The sequence below is a fragment of the Amblyraja radiata genome, chromosome 7 (assembly GCF_010909765.2).
Source record: "Amblyraja radiata isolate CabotCenter1 chromosome 7, sAmbRad1.1.pri, whole genome shotgun sequence".
In the NCBI taxonomy this organism is placed as follows: Eukaryota; Metazoa; Chordata; class Chondrichthyes; order Rajiformes; family Rajidae; genus Amblyraja; species Amblyraja radiata.
This window is the reverse complement of record NC_045962.1, coordinates 24716142-24739898: the sequence shown is the minus strand read 5'-3', so window position 1 is coordinate 24739898 and position 23757 is coordinate 24716142. Positions and strand designations below refer to the sequence as shown.

Sequence of the window (23757 nt, the reverse complement as noted above, 5' to 3'; positions counted from 1 at the left end):
CATAGATTCAAAGCTGGAAAAAACGGGTGAAATATGTACGCAGCTCCACTGCTTCCAGCAATGTTTAGCCAGAGTGACCTTTGACCTGGGCATGCGCAGTCGGAACACCAAAATTGTTTATTGATTGATTAATTGATTGATTGGTTGATCGATTGAAAGATACAGCAGGCCCATTGGCCCAAGTCCAATTGATTGACAATTGATCAGCCTTTCACACTAGATCTATGTTCCTCTTTCACATCCACTCCCTACACACACGGGGGGCAATTTACAGAGGCTACTTTACCTACAAACCCACGTCTTTGGGATGTGGAAGGAACCGGAGCCCTGGGCCCTCCAGGACAAGGGGTCACAGTTTAAGGATAAGGGGAAATCCTTTAGGACCAAGATGAGAAAAACATTTTTCACATAGAGAGTGGTGAATCTGTGGAATTCTCTGCCACAGAAGGTAGTTGAGGCCAGTTCATTGGCTATATTTAAGAGGGAGTTAGATGTGGCCCTTGTGGCTAAAGGGATCAGGGGGTATGGTGAGAAGGCAGGTACAGGATACTGAGTTGGATGATCAGCCATGATCATATTGAATGGCGGTGCAGGCTCGAAGGGCTGAATGGCCTACTCCTGCACCTATTTTCTATGTATCTATGTATCTATGTAAACCCATGTAGTCACAGGGAGAACGTGTAAACTCCACACAGACAGCACCCGAGATCAGATCGAACCTCGGTTTATCTACTAACTAGCTGCGCCACTGTGGGGCATATACATTCTACATGCATGTGATGAGGAGAGAGTATATAAGAGGAGGTAAAGTTAATTAAGATCCAAAAAGGAAACTAATATTTTATTGTGGAGGACTTGGCTGAGGTACCAAATGAATACTTTACAGAGAGGTACCAAATGAATTCTTTACAGAACTCTTTATCAAGAAAGAAAATGATGCTGGGTTCTCATCAAACAATGATGCAGCTGAGATTCTGGATGGGCTAAATATTAATGATATGGAGGTTCCTTTAGGCTTTAGACTGTAGAGATACAGCATGGAAACAGGCCTTTCAGCCTACCAAGTCTGCGCTGACCAGTGATCACCACACAATAACACTATCCTACATACTTGGAACAATTTACAATTCTACTGAAGCTAATTATCCGACAAACTTGTACGTCTTTGGAGTGTGGGAGGAAACCGGAGCACCCGGGGAAACCCCATGCGGTCACAGGAGAACGTCCAAACTCTGAACCAACAACACCCATTTTCAGGATCGAACCTTGGTCTCTGGTGCTGTAAGGCAGCAACTCTACCGAAAGCTCCAGAAATTATAACCAGCGAAGGAATAGCAGTCAGTTGGGCAAATGTGGATTGGTTAGAGAAAACCTGCACAGGTTTGCTGAAGGCTAATTGTTTTCAACTAAGTTGACAGGATTTTTTAATGAAATAATAGAGAGGGAAATGTGACCCAATGCTGTTCATGTGGATTTTCAAAGCACGTTTGATAAGGTGCCTCATAATAGACTTGTCATCGTGGATTAAAGGTGCTACTTCTGCATGGACTGAAAATTGGCCAAGTTACAGGAAACGGAGTAATAGCGCCGAGATTGAATTAGATTAATTTATTGACATATACACCAGGGTGCAATGAAAATCCTTGTTCACATGAAGCCAGCAGATTAAACAGTATATCTACAGCAAAGTTAAATTCAACAATAAATACAAGTGCAAACTAGCAGTACAGCGTAAAGTTCTAGTATAAATTACCTAGAACTAGTGTGAACAGGTGATCGATGGTTAGCATGGAGTTGGTGGGCCAAAGGGCCTGTTTCCATGCTGTATTTCCACAGTAATATATTAATATATTAGAAACACATCAAATTATATAAGGACTGGTCAAGCTAGATGCAGGAAAAATGTTTCCAATGTTGGGCGAGTCCAGAACCAGGGGCCACAGTCTTAGATTAAAGGGGAGGTCATTTAAGACTGAGGTGAGAAAAAACATTTCCACCCAGAGAGTTGTGAATTTATGGAATTCCCTGCCACAGAGGGCAGTGGAGGCCAAGTCACTGGATGGATTTAAAAGAGAGTTAGATAGAGCTCTAGGGGCTAGTGGAGTCAAGGGATATGGGGAGAAGGCAGGCACGGGTTATTGATAGGGGACGATCAGCCATGATCACAATGAATGGGGGTGCTGGCTCGAAGGGCCGAATGGCCTCCTCCTGCATCTATGTTTCTATGTTTCTATGTAAACTGATAGTAATAATCTTCAAGCAGATTTGGACAGCCGGTGGAATGCACGGATGGATTGCACAGTATATTTAATACTGAGAAACACAAAGAGCTATGGTTTGGCTGGAAAATTGACAAGCGGCCACTGTTGTAAAGGGGAAACACGAGATCTAGGATACATGAGCAAGGTTCATTGAAAGTAACAGGATGGGTTGAGAATGTGATTAAGGAAGCATTTCAGCCCTGGACTTCATAAATAAAAGGGGCATAAATTTGAAGAAGGAAAAAATAATCAAAATAAATCCTTATGAAATTGGCACAGTAGCCACCAGAGTTTTGTGTCCAGTTAGGCTTAGTTCAGTTTAGTTTAGTTTCGAGATACAGCCCCTTCGGCCCACCGAGTCCAAAGTAACCAGCGATCCCGGCAAACTAACATTATCCTACACACTAAGGTCAATTTACAATTTTTACCAAAGCCAATTAACCTACAAACCTGCACGTCTTTGCAGTGTGGGAGGAAACCGGAGCACCTGGGAAAAACCCACATGGTCATGGGTAGAACGTACAAAATTCATGCAGACAGTACCCGTAGTCAGGATCAAACCCAGGTCTCTGGAGCTATAAGGCAGCAAGTCTACCGCTGTGCCACCATGCCGCCATTTTAGGTTCTGAGCCTACACTTTACAAAAGGTGCAAGGATTTTGGAGGAAAGAATTATCTAGGTGATAGACACAAAGTGCTGGAGGAACTCAACGGGTCAGGCAACATCTCCGGAGAAAAAGGATGGGTGACATTTCGGGTCTGGATCTTCTTCAGACCCTGGTGATTTATCAAAGTGATTCAGGGGTTGATGAATTAGTTGTGGATTATGTTATTGGAAAACCTGGGCTTGTTTCCTTGGAATGGGTGAGGTTGTGAAGGAACATTTTGACTGAACATGTAATAGACAATAGACAATATGTGCAGGAGTAGGCCATTCAGCCCTTCAAGCCAGCACCGCCATTCAATGTAATCATGGCTGATCATCCCCAATCAGTACCCCGTTCCTGCCTTCTCCCCATAATCCCCTAACTCCGCTATTTTTAAGAGCCCTATCCAGCTCTCTCTTGAAAGCATCCAGAGAACCTGCCTCCACCGCCCTCTGAGGCAGAGAATTCCACAGCATCACACTCTCTGTGAGAAAGATTGTTTCCTCGTCTCCGTTCTAAATGGCTTACTCCTTATTCTTAAACTGTGGCCCCTGGTTCTGGACTCCCCCAACATCGGGAACATGTTTCCTGCCTCTAGCGTGTCCAAGCCCTTAACAATCTTATATGTTTCAATGAGATACCCTCTCATCCTTCTAAACTCCAGAGTGTACAAGCCCAGCTGCTCCATTCTCTCAGTAAGGAATCTGTTCCTTTGGTGCTGTGGTCAAAATCTAGAGAAGATAGAATAAAGGTGATTGGGAAGGAACCAAGATTGAAGATTTATTTTACACAGTGAGTAGTTCGGATCTGGAATAAACTGCCAAGGGTGAGAATAGGGCCATCCGCGAGTCACGGGGCCAGGCGGAAGAGGGCTCTGCCCGAGCCAGCTGCCTGCCCCTTTTCCCGGGTTACATCGGCGCCCGGGTGATACTAGAAAGGGATTACGCGCTGTCCACGGGCACCTTGTGGGTTTTCCGGGTTCGTTGGGCAACGAGAGGAGTTGAATGTATCCTGGACAAGGATTGTAATATAGTTGTTTAGTAGTTTACTTGGTATAGCTGCTTTGTCTTGTACTATGGTGGTGGGTTCTGTTTTGTTTTATTGTGTTGTAAATATTATTTTAATATTTGAATAAATATTTTTGAATTTAAAAAAAAGGTGAGAGTGGAGGCAGATTCTGTGATATCTATAATAAACAAACTGGATAAGTAAATTATTTGGAGGTCCATGGGCAGAGGACAGGGAAGTGGGACAAGACGGCTTGCTCTTGCACCCTGTGATGTAATCTTGGAACATGGGTAGTTTCCACAGAAATGTGTCATTGATGGTGACATGGTGGTACAGCGGTAGAGTTGCTGCCCTACAGAGCCAGAGACCCAGGGTTTGATCCTAACTACAGGTGATGTCATTGTGGAGTTTGCACGATCTCCCAGTGACCGCGTGGCTTTCTCCAGGTGCTCCAATTTACTCCCACACTCCAAAGACGTACAGGTTTGTAGGTTAATTGGCTTCTGATAATTGTGTGAGATAGGGCTGGTGTGTGAGATAGGGCTGGTGTGTGAGATAGGGCTGGTGTAGGTGGTGATCGGTGCGGACTCAGTGGGCTGAAGAGCCTGCTTTCACGCTGTATCTCTAAAGTCTAAACTGAGTAGAAAACAAATGAGGACTATTATGAACCCAACATGATTGGAGGGAAATTATCATTCTGACTTTATTTTCTGGGTTTGAAATGGCCACCTAGACTTGGCATGGGAGCAGGAATCATCTCAGAGACCTCACTGCTCACATTACCATGTTCTTGCGCACAAATCTACCACGTGATGGCTGAAGGTGCACAGCAAGGTGGAAACAGCCTCAAGGAAACTCCTGGTAAATTATTTATCCAATAACTATTTGAGCATTAAAGTTCTGGCCTTTGCTCAGTGCCCTGGCACTGACATGTGGCCAATTGGCCAGTCTTGATAGATTGAAAGATGCAGCATGAATACAGGCCCTTTGGCCCACTGAGTCCACTGTGACTGTCGATCGCCTCTTCACACCAGTTCTACGTTATCCCACTTTTGTACCCACGCCCTAAACTCACTAGTGGCCAATTAACCCACACATATCTTTAGGACGCAGTAGAAAACTGGAACACCCAGAGGAATTCCACACATACAGCATCTAAGGTCAGGATCAAACCTGGGTCTCTGATGCTGTGAGGCAGCAGCTCTACCAGCCACGCCACTCTGCTACCCTGCGTCTTACTGCTGATCATTCCATCCCTGGACACTCTGCTCTAGAAACATGTATGAATATTAATGTAAAAAAGGAAACTGAGCTTACACAGGCAAATAACTTGCAGACAATCACATTCAAAGTTGAATATTGGCCACGACTTTGGAAGGTAGCTGGTTCTCATGATACTACACCTCAAAGAAAAAACAAAGATTATAAGATCCAAAGTGTTAGATTAACTCAGCGGGTCAGGCAGCATCTCTGGAGAACATGGATAGGTGACGTTTCACATAGTGCTGGAGTAACTCAGCAGGTCAGGCAGCATCTCTGCAGAACATGGATAAGTGATGCCTCTTCCCTCTTTATCTCAGACTTTTTGACATTTTACTTTAGCCTTTATCTAGCCTGCCAATCGAACCCCCCCACCCCACTCACCAGTATCCACCTATCACTCGTCAAGCTTGTTCCACCTCCACCGCTTTTCCAGATTTCTCCCCCCTACTACAGTCAGTCTGCAGAAGGGTCCCGACCCAAAACGTCACATATCCATGTCCGTCAGAGATGCTGCCTGACCCATTGAGTTACTCCAACACTTTGAATCTTTTTTTGTAACTCAGCATCTGCATTCTCTTGTTTCTCCAAGAATGGAAGATCCTCAGAAGAAGCAGGTTCTTGGCATTTTATTTATTAATGTTTGCCCATGCCAAGGACAATTATTAATTCTTAAATGGATCTACTCTTGAAATGATTTCACTGTAAATGAAACAACTGTTATAAAATTACTAAGTAGAAACAACAGGCTAACAAGTGAATTGGTATTTCCACTATTTATTATGTTCTATTTTGCAACTGAGCAGGCAAGAATAAAAAGACACACTTGGCCATATGTGCTTTATTGATTGTAAGTTTATTAATGGGGTTTTAAGCAGTGATACTGCCATGCTCACATCAATCTGATGGCTTTACACACACAGCAGAGCAATAATAACAATTACAGCTGCCTTCTTAACGTGTCATGCTGTCTACTGCTCTCTGCCTTACAGTAATCCAGTCATGATATTAAATCAATGAAAGTCAAAGGTCAAAGAAAAATCCCTTCCCTTTTGTAAGGAGGATGTATGTGTAAGGCAACTGCATGTCTTCAGTGAGCTCACCAGCACTTGAAGAAGGTAATGTTCATTTTTCCGACAATCTGACAATAGCAGAATGAATTCAGATGAATTCTAGTTCAGCTTAGTTCAGTTTAGAGCTGCAATGTGGAAACAGGCCCTTCGGCCCACTGAGTCCATGCCGACCATCGATCACCCGCACACTAGTTCTATGTTATCCCCGTTTCGCATCCTATGCACTAGGCGCAATTCACAGAGGCCAATTAACCTACAAACCTGCATGTGTTTGGGATGTGGGAGGAAACCGGAGCACCCGGGGAAAACCCATGAGTTCACAGGGAGAATGTGCAAACTCCATAAGGACAGCACCCGTAGTCAGGATCAAACCCAGTACTCTGGCGCTGTGAGGCAGCAACTCTACTGTGCTGCCCCCGTTGAGTTAACAGTAACGGTAGAATGGACAATATTTGCCCTGGAGTAGAATAGGCACAAACGTGCACATCACTATGAGAAATAGAGTGAAAGATGGTGAATTACTAGCGCCACCCTAGGGCCCAGGCTGTTATATACACCCAGAGTGCATTTGGAAATGAAGATCAATCAGCACAATTCAGCGTTTTTCATTACACTGCATGCTCACCCTTCGACAATAATACACCAGAAAGTGCTGCCCATGCTGACATTATGCAAAGATTTACAATTCCGCACAGCAAAGTGTTGATATATTTTATATTATCAAGCCTGCAAGAACGATCCAATTAAGAGGAAGGCTGCAGCTAGCTCATTATGTATCCACTAAAGTGCAGCCTTGGCAATCTATTACCGTCCCCGTTTTCCAATGTAGACAGGCAGATAAACAAAAACTCCACCTAAATGGTCACCCTTAGATCACACAATGGAGGAATCTTTGATTCTGCAATCATTCTAAATGATATATGAAAAGAACACACGTGCTTCCATTATTCATGTAGAAATAATTCCTGCTCACTTTCTGAATGACATAGTAAATCTTCGCACCTTATAAAAACATAGCGCCATTGGGGCTGTTTGGAATAAGCTTGCAAACATCCAGTAAGTTGTCGAAATCAAGCTGAAAAGCACATACTGATGTAGAGCTATGAAAATGTTCATATCCACACAACCACTGCCATTCATTCTGAACTATTTAAGTGAAAATGTAATTATTGATTGGATTATGTTATTAATAGTTGATACTACTGAAAACCAATTCATAACTGATATTAATAACTGGTATTAATAATGGATATATATCATTAATAACTGAATTACTAACATGGAATGTGCTGCGACAATCTAATGGTTAAGTCTTCACAGAGGATAGGCAAGAACAATTTTCTTACAAATATACTTGGTCTGGCGTAATTATTTCTGTACAATCCTTATCAAAGTGCTTATCGAACGTCACACCACAAAAGGAGACCTTTTCGTTTCTTCTGAGTCAATTTACCATGAAACTACAATTGACTTAACCCTAGATCCCAAATATACCCACTTAACCATTCAATTATTATTTTTGCAAATACTTTTTAATTCAAATATTCCGTTATAATTTATACATTCAAAAATTTACATTTAATTTGTGTCCTCTCAGGAGGATCTTTTGATAGTTCAGTCAGAAAATGATTTAATTAAGATTTTCATGATAAATAAATAAGATAATTTCAATTTCAAACGATTATTGTCATGTTTTGATTGTGATTAGAAGGTGACAGTGACAGAAGAGACTTTAAACAAATATACTAAGCAAGTATTATGCATGATATGAAAAATAATATCCATTCATGTGAGTACAAGTCTCACAATGAATCTTTGCCATAAATAAATATCAACAATTGTCTATGGAGAATGCTTCTTCATAATTATATTTGTGGGACCAATGTAAATTGACCATTATAACACTGTTGTTTTATTTCAGAGGAAACCATGGGAAATACAAATAATCCTGGCGTTACAATCTGTTCTAATGTGATGCCTTTGCATATGAAGAGAGGGCAAGTTAATTGGACATTTTAATTATTGTCTCACACCTACTTATAAATAATCAGCGGATGATGTAATATTGTACTGGCCGGAACTCGGGTTTGCTTTCGGTTTCTAAGTTAGATTAAGAAGTTATTTCAGCTTCAGGTACAGCAAATAAAAGGTGCAATGAATGCAGATGGAGACTGGTATAGGGATGAACGGCAAATAAGAACTTGTACTCTTATACTTATGTATGATTGTGCTTATGTATAATATGATTTAGAGTAGGAAAGAACTGCAGATGCTGATTTAAATCGGGTAGAATAAAATGCTGGAGTAACTCAGCTGGACAGGCAGCATCTCTGGAGAAAGAATGGGTGGCATCACCCATTCCTTCTCTCCAGAGATGCTGCCTGTCCCACTGAGTTACTCCAGCATTTTGTGTCTACGTATGATTTTAATGAAATGTTTGCAAAGCAACGAATTTCACAGTATCCAGATGCATGTAACAATAAAATACCATTGACCCATTGATATGAACCGGGAAATGCGATTCTTATTGAAGTTCGTGCTTCAAACTCAAATCCTGTCAATCACCATATTCCTTTACTTATTTCCTCAGTGAAGTACTGTGGATCCAAACAGTCAGTAGTGCCGGATTTGGACGAGATGTTAAACAGAGGTCCTTTCTCCCCTCTGATGTATCTTTCTGATGTCCAGGCAAGTATTTGTCCCTCAATCAACACCCCAACAGCAGCCAGTTTGCTGTGTGTAAGTTAACCATCACATTTCCCTTCACTGCTGTAGATCATTCAGGACTCTTTTTCTCTCTTTCACAAAGTTCCCGCAACTCACCTCAATGTTTTAGAAACCCAAGCTTCATATTTTAATCACTTCTAGTATTATCTTAAAAGTGCAAAATGTTCAACATTTTTAGCAGGTCAAGTGGTGGGTATATGGATCGAGCTGTTAAACCAGGTTGTTGAGGCAGGTTCAATAACAACTATTAAAATACTCTTGGACTGGTGCATGGATTGTGAAGACCGCCAGCAGGATTATTGGTGCTCCACTCCCTTTCTTGCTGGACAAATACAGGAAGAGATGTATCAACAGAGCAATCTCCATCATCAAAGACCCCTACCACCCATCGCATCACATATTCTCCATCCTGCCATCTGGGAAGAGGTACAGGAGCATTAGCTGCAAAACCAGCAGGATGCTCCTCAGCTTCTTCCCGCAGGCTATAAGAATGTTAAACGGACTTTGCCCCCTGCCAAAGTATCGCGCACCAACCACCAACCTGGACAGAGCCACTGTCGTGCCGCTGCCGATCGGAACGCCTGTTGATGTGTAGTTGAGAGTAGTGTTAAACTTGTTCATGATATATGTATTTTTATTTCTATTTATTTTTTACTGCACACTGAATGGACACTGGTTTGAGTAACGTTTTTTTGTTTCCTCTGGGTATGTGAGTACTCAGGAAAATGACAATAAAGATATACAATACAATACAATACAATACAATACAATGGATATGAAAGGTTTATAGGGACATAGGCCAGCTTAGATGAGGTATCTTGGTTGGCATGGTTGAGCTGCTGAAGGGCTTGTGGGGGGACCACTGAGAATGAAGAGGGGCTAACATGACTAACAGTACTTTTTGTAACTGTCGGCACCAGAAACGTGGCAACTCTTTTGTATACTTTGTGCATTGTTTGCAAAAAACAAAGAATTTCACTATACCTAGGTACATGTGACAATAAAATATGATTCTAAATAAAAAATATGACAATAAAATAGAATTTTATTGAATGTTATTGAAAATCCATGGATTTAAAATTGTCTGTTGATCGACCGGTGATGAAAATATCTGAGCTTCAACCACCATGTACACACTCTGGTGTTTACAACATTCACTCCTGACTTGCTGGGTCATTTTCTGGGGCTCTATCACTTTGCACAACTGGTGGAAATAATTTGATCAGAGTCAAGACTGTTTTATTGTCATATATACCGAAACAGAAGGTCCAAGGCGGCACAGTGGCACAGTACTGGAGTTGTGACCTTATGCGGCAGAGACCTGGGTTTGATCCTGACTACGGGTGATGTCTGTACGGAGTTTGTACGCTCTCCCTGTGACCGCATGGGTTTTCTCCAGGTGCTCCAGTTTTCTCCCACACACCAAAGACATACAGGTTTGCTTTGGTAAATTTGTAAATTGTCCCTGATGTGTAGGATAGTACTAGTGTATGGGGATCGCTGGTTGGTGTGGACTCGATGGGCCGAAGGGCCTGGTTCCGTGCTGTATCTCAAAAGTCTAAAGTCTAACGAAGTCTAAAGAACAATGAATTTCTTACGGGGGGATCGACAGATGGCACAATGGGCTAAGTGTTCGGCTGGCAACCGGAAGGTAGCCGGTTCGAATCCCGCTTGGAGTGCATACTGTAGTTGTGTCCTTGGGCAAGACACTTCACCCACCTTTGCCTGTGTGTGAATGTGTGTGAATGTGTGTGAGTGATTGGTGGTGGTCGGAGGGGCCGTAGGCGCAGATTGGCAGCCACGCTTCCGTCAGTCTGCCCCAGGGCAGCTGTGGCTACAGAAGTAGCTTACCACCACCGAGTGTGACTGAGGAGTGAATTAATAATGCGATGTAAAGCGCCTTGAGTATTAGAAAGGCGCTATATAAATCCCATCCATTATTATTATTATTACTTGCAGCAACAGGACAGCAATTTGTAAACACAGTACTCAAGTGAATCATATTATAAACAAACAAACTAAAAAAAAGTTCATTAAATAAAAAACCTAATATAGTGCTGAAACGAAAAAAAAGCCCAAAATCCCAAATGCAACCCAGGCAGTTCGTAGTTCGGAGTTTAGTTGGAGTTCGATATGTTCAATAGCCTGATGGGAAGAAGCTGTTCCTGAACCTGGACGTTACAGTTTTCAGATTCCTATACTTTCTTCCCCATGGCAGAAGTGAAATAAGAATACAACCAGGATGGTGTGGGTCCTTTATGATGCTGGCTGCCTTTTTGAGGAAGTGCCTCCTGTAGATCCCTTCGATGGTGGGGAGGTCAGCACCCTTGATAGACTGGGCAGTGTTCACCACCTTTTGTAATCTCCTTCATTCCTGGGCGTTTGAGTTGCAGAACCAGGCTGTGATGCAACGTCAATATGCTCTCTATATCTGCTCTCTAACCAGTCTATATGCTCTCTACTGCACACCTGTAGAAGTTGAAGAGAGTATTAGTTGACATGCCGAATCAGTAGAATTCATCCTTCTACCTCTGCAGTTCCTCTTAATAGCATGAAAAGTTTCATCAAATCACCATTTAGTCTTTTAAGATCCAGGGAATATCTGAACAAATTGTGTATCTTCACCCGGCAACTTAAACCTGGTCTGGATATGATTCTGATAAAACTGTTTTGTTTTATCCTTTCATCAATTTATCCTTCTTGTGAACCCATGCCCAGAATAGTTACTATCCAAAGTTATGTGTAATTGCAGTAAAATTTCAACACCCTTGTTTCCTGGTCCTCCAAGATATAAATTCAATGATACTTTCAATGACACTTCATTGTCACAAGTACCTAGGTAGAGTGATATGCTTTGTTTTGCATACAACCCGGTAAATCTATATAACAAACCTCACCAAGGCAGTACACAAGTGCCGCCACGTTTTGGCACCAATAAATCTGCAGAAGCTCACCTCACCTTAAACCTATGTCCACTGGTTATCGATTCCCCTACTCTGGGCAAGAGACTTTCTGCTTTAACCTGATCAACCTGTCTCTCAGGCCCCCGAGTCCTGGCAACATCCTCATAAATATTCTCTGCACCCTTTCCAGCTTGACAACATCATTCGAATGACACGGTGCCCAGAACCGAACACAATGTTCTAAATGTGGCCTCACCATAGTCTTATACAACTGCAACATGAACTCCCAACTTCTATTCTCAGTATTCTGACTGATGAAGGCCAATGTGCTGAAAGCCTTTTTGACCACCCTATCTACCTGTGAGTGGCCCATTGAGTGTATTTTTAGTGGTTGAACAAATATAGAGAGTATGGTAAGATCTGGGCGATTGGTAATTCAATTTCCAACTCGGTGTGACCACAGTGAAAGTTTCCTGAACATCACTGTGCAAATTGCTTGTGTTAAATATCATTAAAGTCCACCAGCCAACCCAGAAAAGTCCTTTTCTTATTATGTGTCTCTTTGACAAATGAGTTATAATAACCGGTCCTGCTATTGACTGTGAAAAGAGCCATACGTGTCATGTTCCATAACGCCATTCAGCTCTGATCATGACAAGACAATAAGTTCAAACCACCTTGAAACAGCAGCGTGTATAATGAAAGAAAACATGAATTTTAAATCACAGTGCAAGGCTGCAGTGTTTAATTTTAACAGATTTATAAACTGCTCATGATCCAACAAATAGAAACAATTTATCACAATTTTTCCTACCATTATGGTTGCGACTTTTATAAGATCAGAGTTTAATAAAATTCTTGAAAATTATATTTCCCAAAGTCTGATTTCAAGCCTGCAACCCCTTCCCATCAGCAGCTTTGTGGTGAGTCTGTACTGTACCGTTTCTATCTGCTCCAGTCCCTGGCAGAGCACAAAGTTGCTGTTCCTCTCTACCAACCATATTGTTCCTGGTGAAAGTGAACCACAAGCCAGGCATTGTCGAATGTAATGAGGCCCAGGAAATAAAATGGCACCGGCTTCACGTTTTGAGCTGGAACAAAGTATTACCTCTGGTATTCAGGTATTACATGAAGGGGGGGACATCATTGAAACTTACATATAGTGAAAGGCCTGGATAGAGTGAATGTGGAGAGGATGTTGCCACGAGTGGGAGAGTTGGGGACCAGAGGCCATAGCCTCAGAATAAATGGACATACCTTTAGAAAGAGGATGAGGATGAATTTCCTTAATCAGAAGGTGTTGAATCTGTGGAATTAATTGCCACAGATGGCTGTGCCAAGTCTATGGACATTTTTCAGGAGGGATTGACAGATTCTTGATGAGTAAGGGTGTCAGGGATTATGGGGAGAAGACAGGAAAATGGGGTTGAGACGGAAAAATAGATCAGACATGATGGAATGGTGGAGTAGACGTGATAGGCCGAATAGCCTAATTCTGCTCCTAGAGCACGATCTTGCAAACTTATTACGTTCCCAACAGCCTATATGTTGAGTTTACTACGATAAAGCCATTTGTAATTTTGCTTCATGTTCCTACATCATTGAACAATGTGGTAATGTGATCCTGCTGTGTAATCCTCACAGGAGAACGTTTTTTACATATTCAGTACCGTACTAAATATGAATGAAACCTACTTGAGGCTAATTTTATCTTTATGTAATGGCGCAAGATGAATAATAACAAATGTCGTGTGCTGATTTCAAAAGTTGGCACCGGTATAAAATCAACTCACTGTCACCTATGTTGCACCATTGCACTAAGTAAAGACCTATTCCCTTAGTATGATGTAGAAACATTCATAGATCTGAACTTCAATAAAATATGCTGCCTAAATAATGCAAAATATGTGTTTTATGGCATGAATTATTAATATCATTGCCCACCAGCATAATATTAAATTGTTACATGAAATTAAAGTTGTTCCATGCTGTATAATTGCTCAATATCCTGCTGCCAACATATATTTTAATTCATGTAAAAATGTGAATAAGCTTCACTTTTTATAGCTGTTGGAATGTGTACATTAGACCGCAATAGACAAAAGGTTACCAGTGTTAATTAATTTTGTTGCTTCCACTTCAATAAGTCTGTTATTCATAACTGAATTTCTCCATTCATATTCACATATTGTATATCTTGATGTAAAATGCGGGCAGGCCTTGTGGCTAATTGGGATAAAACAATTTCTTAGTCTACCAGTGTGTAGGAAGTGGATGCAAAGGAGGGATAACATGGAACTAGTGTGAACAAGTGATTGATCCAGAAGACGCGTTTGATCCACTATGACCCATCAAAGCCGATCTCTCTGCCCGCCGATGCATCACTGTATGGTCTTGGAGCTGTAATCTCACAAACGGCGCCGAACGGCAGGGAAGACCAATCGCGTTCGCTTCCAAAACGCTGACGACCGACGAGAAAAACTCGAATCAAGTGGAGAAAGAAACACTGGCGACGGTGTTTGGTGTCCGGAAGTTCCACCAATATTTGAGTGGGCGACATTTCCTGCTCATCACCGACCACAAGCCGCTGCTGACTATTTTCAGTCCGGAGAAAAGTTTGCCTGTCATGACGTTGCAGCATCTACAACGTTGGGCCCAGATCATGATGGGATATGATTATCACATCATTTACCACATCAATGCCGAAGCACTGTCTCGGCTACCGATTGGACCCGACCTGTTCGATAAAGAGGAGGCAATTATGGTAATTGAGAAGGACGTGAACTTGCTCAACACGCTGGTCATCGCCGATTTCCCCGTCTCTGCAAGGACGGTTGCCAACTACATAAGCACAGACCCCATTTTGTGGAAGGTATGACATTTTCTCACTCAGGGGTGGCCGAACAGTCCTAAGCTGGACAAGGAATTCCGCTCATTCCAGAATTTGCAAACGCAAATCTCCTCAAAGGATGGCATTCTGCTCCGCGATTGTCGAGTGATCATTCCGACAGAACTGCGATCGCAAATTCTGAAAATGTTGCATAAGACACACATTGGAATTGTGCGAAGGAAAGCACTCGCCCGCATGCATGTGTGGTGGCCGAATACCGAGAGCGATATAGACGACCACTGCAAGGACTGCACACCATGTGCCGAAATAGCGCCGAATCTGCCAGAAATGACCTCCGCATGGCCCCTCCCCGACCAACCATGGCAGCGAATCCACATAGATTTTGCCGGACCGTTCCTGGAGGACATGTGGCTGGTCGTCATGGATGCCCATTCGAAATGGCCATGTTATCCAAATGAATAAGTATCCAACCACCAAAACAACCACTTCTGTGCTCAACGATATGTTTGCCATTTGGGGATTGCCCTTAACAATCGTAAGCGACAATGGACCCCAATTTGCCTCGCAAATGTTCGGTGACTGGTGCAAACAACACGCAATCGTGCATCTGACATCAGCACCTTTTATCCACCCTGAGATGGTGAGGCAGAACGGCTCGTCGGCGTTTTCAAGCAGGCCATGAAACGTGCTGTAGGAATTGAAAATAAATCTAAACAATTGGCATTGCGCGATTTCTTACAGTAATATCGAACCGTTCCAAATTGCACTACCGGTCGAACTCCAGCGGAGATGATGCTCGGACGTCAAGTGCGCTCTCCCCTATCAGTTTTTAACCGGCCCCGTAACTTTTATACGGCGCGCACTCAGCCAATGAAGTCGAACAAGTTCAAATTCAACATTGGCGACTACGTATATTACCGCAATTATACGGCCAAGCAAAGTAAATGGTGCGCTGACAGGATCATGGCTCGCATTGGAACCAAAATGTACACCGTCCAAGGGCGAAAAGGACAATGCCGATGGCATGATGACCAATTAAGAAGCCGCGTTCCTCCAGGGAAGACTGCACAGAACCTGACCAGAACCAAGCATCGGACACCCCGGTGCCGAATCGTGTGGATACTGGAGTGCCCGACTTTGACGAAGTTCCTCCAGGCGAACTCTCCGTCGATCTGCCTGTGGTCCTTCATCGATCGACACGTTGCAATCGTGGTATTCCCCCAAGGCGACTCATTCAGGAATAGAGACGTTCAAACTGGAAAGGGGGAGTGTGATGTTTGGTGGACTGTGTGGGGTGGGAGGACCCGTTGCTCCTCCCGTGCAGCAGGTGGCGCTGCACAGTACAAAGGGAGATGTTTTGTATATAGTTTTTCCTGTCTGTAGACAGTGTGAGTGTGCAGCCATTTTGAGTTGTCACTGCCAGCATTGAGTAATATAATAAAGACTTCTGTTGTACCTTGAAGACTTCGTATTATGCAGACATACAAAAAGTACACAAAAGGCTAGGATTTGTCTATTTACGTGCTGTATCTCTGACCGGAAAAACTAAAAACTAAATATAATTAAGTGGCATGCAAGGGTATTAGTTAACAGCAACCCTACCAACAGTAAATTGTAGGAACACAGTAAACAGTGCAATAATACCAGCTCCTCCAGCAGCTTGTTCCATACACCTACCACCCTTAGTGTAAAAAAAGTCACCCCTCAGGTTCCTATTAAATCCTTCCCCTCTCATATTAAACCTATATCCTCTAGTTCTTGATGCCATGACTCTGGCCAAACAATTCTGTGCGTTTACCCGATCTATTCATCTCATTATTTTGTACAACTCTATAATATCACCCCTCATCCTCCTGTGCTCCTCGAGTCCTGGCAACATCCTCGTAAATATTCTTTGCACCCTCTCCAGCTTGATAACATCTTTCCTATAATAGGGTGACCAAAACTGAACATAATACTCTAAATATGGCCTTATATAACTGTAACATAACCTCCCAATGTCTATACTCAATACGTTGACAAATAATGGCCGTTGTGCCAAAAGCCTTTTTGAATACCCTATCCACCTGTGGCGCTACTTTCAAGTATATGTTGTGTCCAGTGAAAAGGAAATGTAATCATGTTAATGAAAGGCTTAACACACATGAAGCAGTACTTCATAAGACTGATTATTGTTGAGTGGGGTAAGTATTGGGCCTAGCCTGCTCAGGATTCCTCGTCCACTATCCACCATCTCTCTCCTTGCAGCAAATGAAAAGAAAAGTGAAAGTTCTAGCAGAGGAGTCACGTGATGTAGTGCGTTCCTGTGACTCCACAATCATCATGATCCTTTATCCCCCATCTGATCCAAAGTCCACAGCCCATTCCACCCACCATCCGGGCATCATACAAGCAAGGCCTGAAGTCTATATTGTCACTGAGCGACTTGCATGGTGCTTGGGTAGCAGCTTCTTACAATAAGATGGAGACACAAGGACCTGCAGATGCTGGAATCATGGGCAAAACTCAAAGGGTTGGAGTAACTCAGCAGGTCAGGCAGCATCTGTGGAGGGAATGGAGAGGCGATGTTTCCCGTCGGGATCCTTCTTCAGATTTCGGATTTTTGCAGTGATGTGTCTGAGCCCACCAACAAGCCCACGCTGATATCTATCCACCTGATCCCCCCCCCCCCCAGAAAAAAGCTGCAATATTTCAAAGTATTGTTTAGTTTAGTTTATTGTCACACATTCCGAGGTACAGTGAAAAGCTTTTGTTGCACGCTAACCAGTCAGTGCAAAGATAATACATGATTACAATTGAGCCATCCACAGTGTACAGATACATGATGAAGGGAATAACGTGAATAAGGTTTAGTGCAAGATAAAGCCAGTAAAGTCCAATCAAAGATAGCCCAAGGGTCTCCAATGAGGTGGATAGCAGCTCAGGATTCCTCTCTAATTGGTGGTAGGATGGTTCACTTGCCTGGTAACAGCTGGGAAGAAAGTGTTAAGTTTTACAAAAACACAAGCAACATTCTTTTTCATTGGAATGTCGGTGTTAAAGAATGCTGTTAACTGTTTTATTCTTTTGGGTATTACTGGCAATGTATACATTTAATGTTCATCTCATTGCACTGAAACAAAGTGATCTGTTCAGCCACTTTACTGTGGTTGTGGAGCCACAGACAGGCCAGACCAGGTAAAACAGCAGAAGGTTGTGACTGAGCAACATACGTTTTAACAACAATTCGGTAATTTCATGCTCACTCGTACTAACACTTGTTTTATATTCCAGATTTATATTTTTCACTGAATTCAAGTCTTTATTTTCTGTTGTTCGTTTCGAGTTCATGACTCCAGGTTAGCAGTCAACATTCCTGGATTAATAGCCCAGCAACACAATCAACAAACTAGGCTGCTAAATTGCAGAAAAAACTGGTCCACTAGTAGGAAATACTTCCAGGTCACAATCGTGTGAAGACCAAAGCAACTCTAATCTTTCTTAACAATGTGTATTAAGTGCCCCCTGCTGCCTGACTGTGAAATGTTCATGGTTTTGCTTTTGCTTGTGTCTGATGGATTGTTAATTTGGTGCTAAATCCCAGATAGATTTATTGATGTTGGTCAAATTTATTTTGCTTGTGACCCATTGACAAGTCTGTTCTCACTTCAACTGATGTCTGAAACCTTACAAAATGAACCACTACTCTCTAACCAACCATACCACTCACTCAAAAATGGCATTTAATGTCTATTACTTTATTTCTTCTTATATGTTATTATTGCATGATTTAAAAATGCCGATACATTTATAACAAATAAATTGCAAGAATGTGAATGATCTTGTTTTCCAGCCTGATCACAACTTGAGGTTTATCAGACCCCAAATCTTCTGCATGGTGCCCTAACCCGACCTAAAATGGAACCTCAACCCTAAATGTAACAACACATACCTCCAGATTCAGAGACAGTTTCTTCCCAGGTTTTATCAGGCAACTGAACTATCCTATCAACAAATAGAGAGTGGTCCTGAGCTACGATCTACCTCAGCGAAGACCCTTAGACTATCTTTCAATGGACGTTTTGGACTTTATCTTGCACTAAACGTTATTCTCTTGATCATGTATCTGTACACTCTGGATGGCTTAATTGTAATCAAGTATTGTCTTTCCACTGACTGGTTAGCACACAACAAAAAGTTTTCACTATAACTTGGTGCACGTGACAATAAACTAAACTAAACTGTGTTTTCTGAGGTTTAGATTGCTTTTGGCACTGGTAAATGTCACAGGGATCAGAATTTTGAATTTCAGAATGTTTGTCTTGGCAATGGTCTCCTCGCGTCACTCCACTGAAGATGAGAGGTGGAGGTGGTTGAATCAGGTAATTGCAAGGTAAATGTGAACACCTCTAATCCCACAAAATAATCTTTCTTATTCCAAATAAATAATCTTTCTTATTTGGTTTAAATATATAGTTATTGCAGGAAGTGGCAGTGGTTTGGAACCCAAAATAAGGTGTTCCAATTGGATCCTAGTATTATTAGTAACAATGCTTCATATTAATGATCAATATATAGTATCATAAGTGAAAGGTGCGAAATTAAGCCATTCGGTCCATATATATATATATATATATATATTAACGTGTTTTATATATTTATATAATATTAAAACTGTGTGGCTGCTGGTTGGCTGGCTGTGTGTGTTTCTGACATGGCTGCCAGCCTTTGATTCGTTGCTACGCCAACGTCAGACCCAGAAACGCCGACTTTTTTTCCATTTCGGTAGAGATTTCACTTTTCATTCCAAGTATCCACTCCTCATTAAATTTCGTCGTGTTTATGTACACATTTTTTATAAAATCCTTCTCCCCCCCCCCCACCCCCCACTCACTCATTTTGTCGCCTCCTGCTGGCCAGCGACCATAATGGCTGCTGGTGCCCGCATCTCGCCTCAAAGACGCCATTTAAAAACAGCCGCACTGCTGATTCCTGAGCCACTTTAGTTCGAGGACCACGTCTCCCGTGGGGGCTACGGGTAGGGAACGGCTGCGTTGGGGGAGCAGACCCACGGGTCTGCACTTGGTCTAGTGTAAATATATATATATGTGTGTGCGTGCGTGCGTGTGTGTGTGTGTGTGCGCGTATACACGTGTGTGTGCGTGCGTGCGTGCGTGCGTGCGTGCGTGTGTGTGTGTGTGTGTGTGTGTGTGTTTATATATATATATATATTCATTTATTTAGCATTGTATTCAGAAACACTCATGACACAATTTATCTTGTTTTCTAATAGTCTATTAGCGTTTACCTTTTCAGTTTATGTGCCAAAGGCTGTGTTTCCTGGTTTGAATCTTGGGAACTGAGGAGCTTTTGAACAAAAGGAAAAAAAAACAGACAAAGGTTTCCCTGAAGGATTCGGTGTGAAAACAGCAAACAGTGAGACACAGTGACCTTCCAGCAGGCTCTTGAGGAAGTGGAACAGGAAAGGAAAGGGAAGCTAATTTCTCACCCAGCTCACCACGGCCCAAATGAGGTCACTGTCCCGCAGCCCATGGCGGAAGCAGTCACCGTCATTCTGCACTTCTGGCACTGGATCTTCATAGACAATGTCTAATGGGAGTTTCCATCCGACTGGGGAGTGTGGAAATATTAAGAACACAATAATCAAATTAGAGACCTGCATAACATGAAAGATACATCCTGTATTAAGAAATTATGAATAGGAAAGAAATAGTGAATTTGCAGGGTTCCACAGCAACACCATCCCTTTCTTAAAAGACAAATTCTTAAAACGGTTTCATGAAATTCAATTCACGCCACCAATCCGTGCCGACTAGTGATCACCCGTACACTAGCACCATCCTACACACCAGGGACAATTTACAATTTTACCAAAGCCGATTAACCTACAAACCTGTATGTCTTTCGAGTGTGGGAGAAAACTGGAGCAACCGGGGGAAACCCACGCTGAGAACGTACAAACTGCATGCAGATAGCACCCTCAGTCAGGATCGAACCCGGGTCTCTAGTGCTGTAAGACAGCAACTCTACTGCGGTGCCACTTTGCCGTCCTTGTCCCAGGAGGAAGCAAAGCTGGGAGAAGGATGAGCCATGTGAGCCCATGTCCTGCGTAGTTTGCAGCAGGAACATTCCGATACATCAACAATATAATAACCTGTATTTAGGCTACGTTTACAACTATCATGCGTGTGTTCTACACTGCACCAATGATTGTGATCAGAATCAGAACTGTGACCCAGACTCCTGACTTTTTACCATCAAGTTTTCCACCAACAGAAACAGTGTGGGGGGGGGGAGGGGGGGGGTTTATGGGCCTGTCCCACTTAGGCGACTTTTTAGGCGACTGCAGGTGACTATGCAGTCGCCACATGGTCGCCACATGTTCGCAGGTGGTTGCTGGGGAGTCGCCTTCATGGTCGTGAGGAGTTCCCGCATTCTGGGAACTAGTCGCGGCCTCATTATGGTCGGCCTCATTACGGCTAGAATGAAGCCGCCATGGAGAGTAGCGAGAATTCTCGTGCTGTAGGTGGGTCGCCAGGAGATCAAAGGTTCTCTTAGGTTCTCGTAGGTTGTAGCCGGTGCTGACTGGTGAATTTCATTGGCTCATTGGGGAAAAAAACGTAAGCAGCAGTTTTCAGAACCAAGGATAACCGACTGGTAATGCTAATGTCCGCCGAGCTTCACAGACGTGTATCTCTTGCTTCTTAAAAGTAGTCTCCACTCCTTCTCCCCCCTTCTCCCCCCTCTCTTCCCCTTCCCTCCCTCTTTTAAAGGACTTACCGTACACTGTGCTTTTTAGCTTCTTAATTACAACGCCAACCTTCCTGTTCATCGCGGTGTGTGTCTGTAACACATTGGCTTTGCACCGTGTGAATTTCACTCAGACAGCACTGAGTGCCTCCCGCCTGCATAGCGGGCTGGTGAAGGAAGCGATGTGTTTGTGTGTGTGTGTGTGTGTGTGTTCCACTCTGACAGTCGCCGTTCCAGTTCCCAGTTTTTCAGGCGACTGCTGGAAACTTGATAGTCACTGTTAGTTGCCTGAAAAATTGCCTAAGTGTGATAGGCCCATTAGATGACTTTTTGGATGATGAAGGATTTGGATGTTCATGTTGGATTCAAATGATTTCAGCCCGAGATCTGCCTGCTGAACCATTTGTCAAGTAGGATTATATCTTTAGACTTTAGAAATACACCATGGAAACAGGCCCTTCAGCCCACCGAGTCCCTGCCAATCAGCGATCACCCCGTACACTAAAACTATCCTATACACCAGGGACAATTTACAATTTAACTGAAGCCAATTAACCAATGTGGGAGGAAACCGGAGCACCCAACTTATGTGGCCACAGAACGTACAAACTCTGCACCAACAGCATCCCTTGTCAGGATGAACCATTGCCCCACTGTGCCGCCCAAAGTAAAACCTGTGGAGATGCAGGGGATTGAACCCAGGACCTCATACATGCGAAGCATGCGCTCTACCACTGAGCTACACCCCCTCCTGTTATGACACACAATACATTATGATTTAAATCCTATTTGAAGTCGTAAAATCAGTAGAAATTAAATCTTAGCAATGTCTAAAAAATACTTATGGGCTTCTACACTATGGATTAGTGTAGAAGCCCAAAGATAGAGAGGCCGTAGTTTAAGTGGGAATTGCACAGAATCTGATATTCTGAAAACGAAAATCGCACAAAACCATCAACTGATTTTAGAAAGAAGTGCTCAACCAAGCATTGAGCGTTTGACAGCACTGGCCTATACTCAATAGAGTTTAGAAGGATGAGGAGGAAACTCATTGAAACTTACTGAATGGTGCAACACCTAGATAGAGTGGATGTAGAGAGGATGGTTCCACTATGTGGGAGTGTCTAGGACCAGAGGCCATAACGTCAGAATAAAAGGACGTATTGTTAGAAAGGAGATGACGAGGAATTTCTTTACTCAGAGGATGATGAATGTGTGGAATTAATTGCTACAGAAGGTTGTGGAGGATAAGTCAATTGTTTTTTTTTGTAGCTGGAGATTGACGTGTTCTTGATTAGTAAAAGTGTCAAGGATTATGGGGAAAAGGCAGAAGAATAGGGTTGAGAAGGAAAGATAGATCAGCCATGATTGAATGGCGGAGTAGACTTGATGGGTTGAATGGCCTAATTCTACTCCTACAACTTGTGAACTTATGAAGCCAAGATTTGTTTATGCAAAGAAAATTGCAACAAACCTTTTAAAGTGTCTGAAGAAGGCTCCCGACCCGAAACCTCGCCTACCTATGTCCTCTAGAGTTGATGCCTGACCCGCAGAGTTACTCCAGCACTTTATGTTTTACGCAAGATTCCAGCATTTGCAGTTCCTTGTGTCACCAAGTATTCCAGTCTTCGGGTTTTATATGCATCAAAAGGAAAAATATATTGAGGGTTTCGGCCCGAAACGTTGCCTATTTCCTTCGCTCCATAGATGCTACCGCACCCGCTGAGTTTCTCCAACACTTTTGTCTACCTTCGATCTTCCAGCATCTGCAGTACCTTCTTGAACAAAATATATTTAATATTCTCTGTCAACAAATCTGACACTTGAAGTGCATTGGTTACAATTATTTTCCAATTTTGTTGATTTAAATTCAAAATTTCTCAAATATAGCACTCTATCAAATTAAGATCAATAGCCTATAATTATGTACTTCTTGTATGAAGCATTTTAAAAGAAAATTATGGAAGAAATGTCAACTGAAATAAGTTTTCTTGTTCAGAGTGAACAGTGGGGTTAGAAATTTGAAATCATACTTTGTACCATTTCAAAGCCCACTAGGCTTCTTTGAAAACATATTTTTGGGGGAGGTTTCAAACATTATTGCACAATTGTTTTAATCAGATTTGAATTTGAAAGAAAATGTCTCAAACTATCCACAAAGAAAAACCCAGGATACAAAATACATCCCACTTCAGGGCCTTTATTTCTTTTAGACAAAAGTACAACCTGTGGAAATGTCAGGGAATGAACCTGGGACCTCATACATGCAAAGCATACA

The 23757-nt window shown here is 42.6% G+C and overlaps 1 non-coding gene across 1 annotated transcript; it reads right to left on the bottom strand.

Moving 5' to 3' along the window:
* Nucleotides 1-22156: 22156 nt before the first annotated feature.
* trnaa-cgc lies at nt 22157-22228 on the bottom strand. Its single transcript has one exon. It is a non-coding gene; the product is annotated as a tRNA-Ala (tRNA).
* Between the last annotated feature and the right edge of the window lie 1529 nt (nt 22229-23757).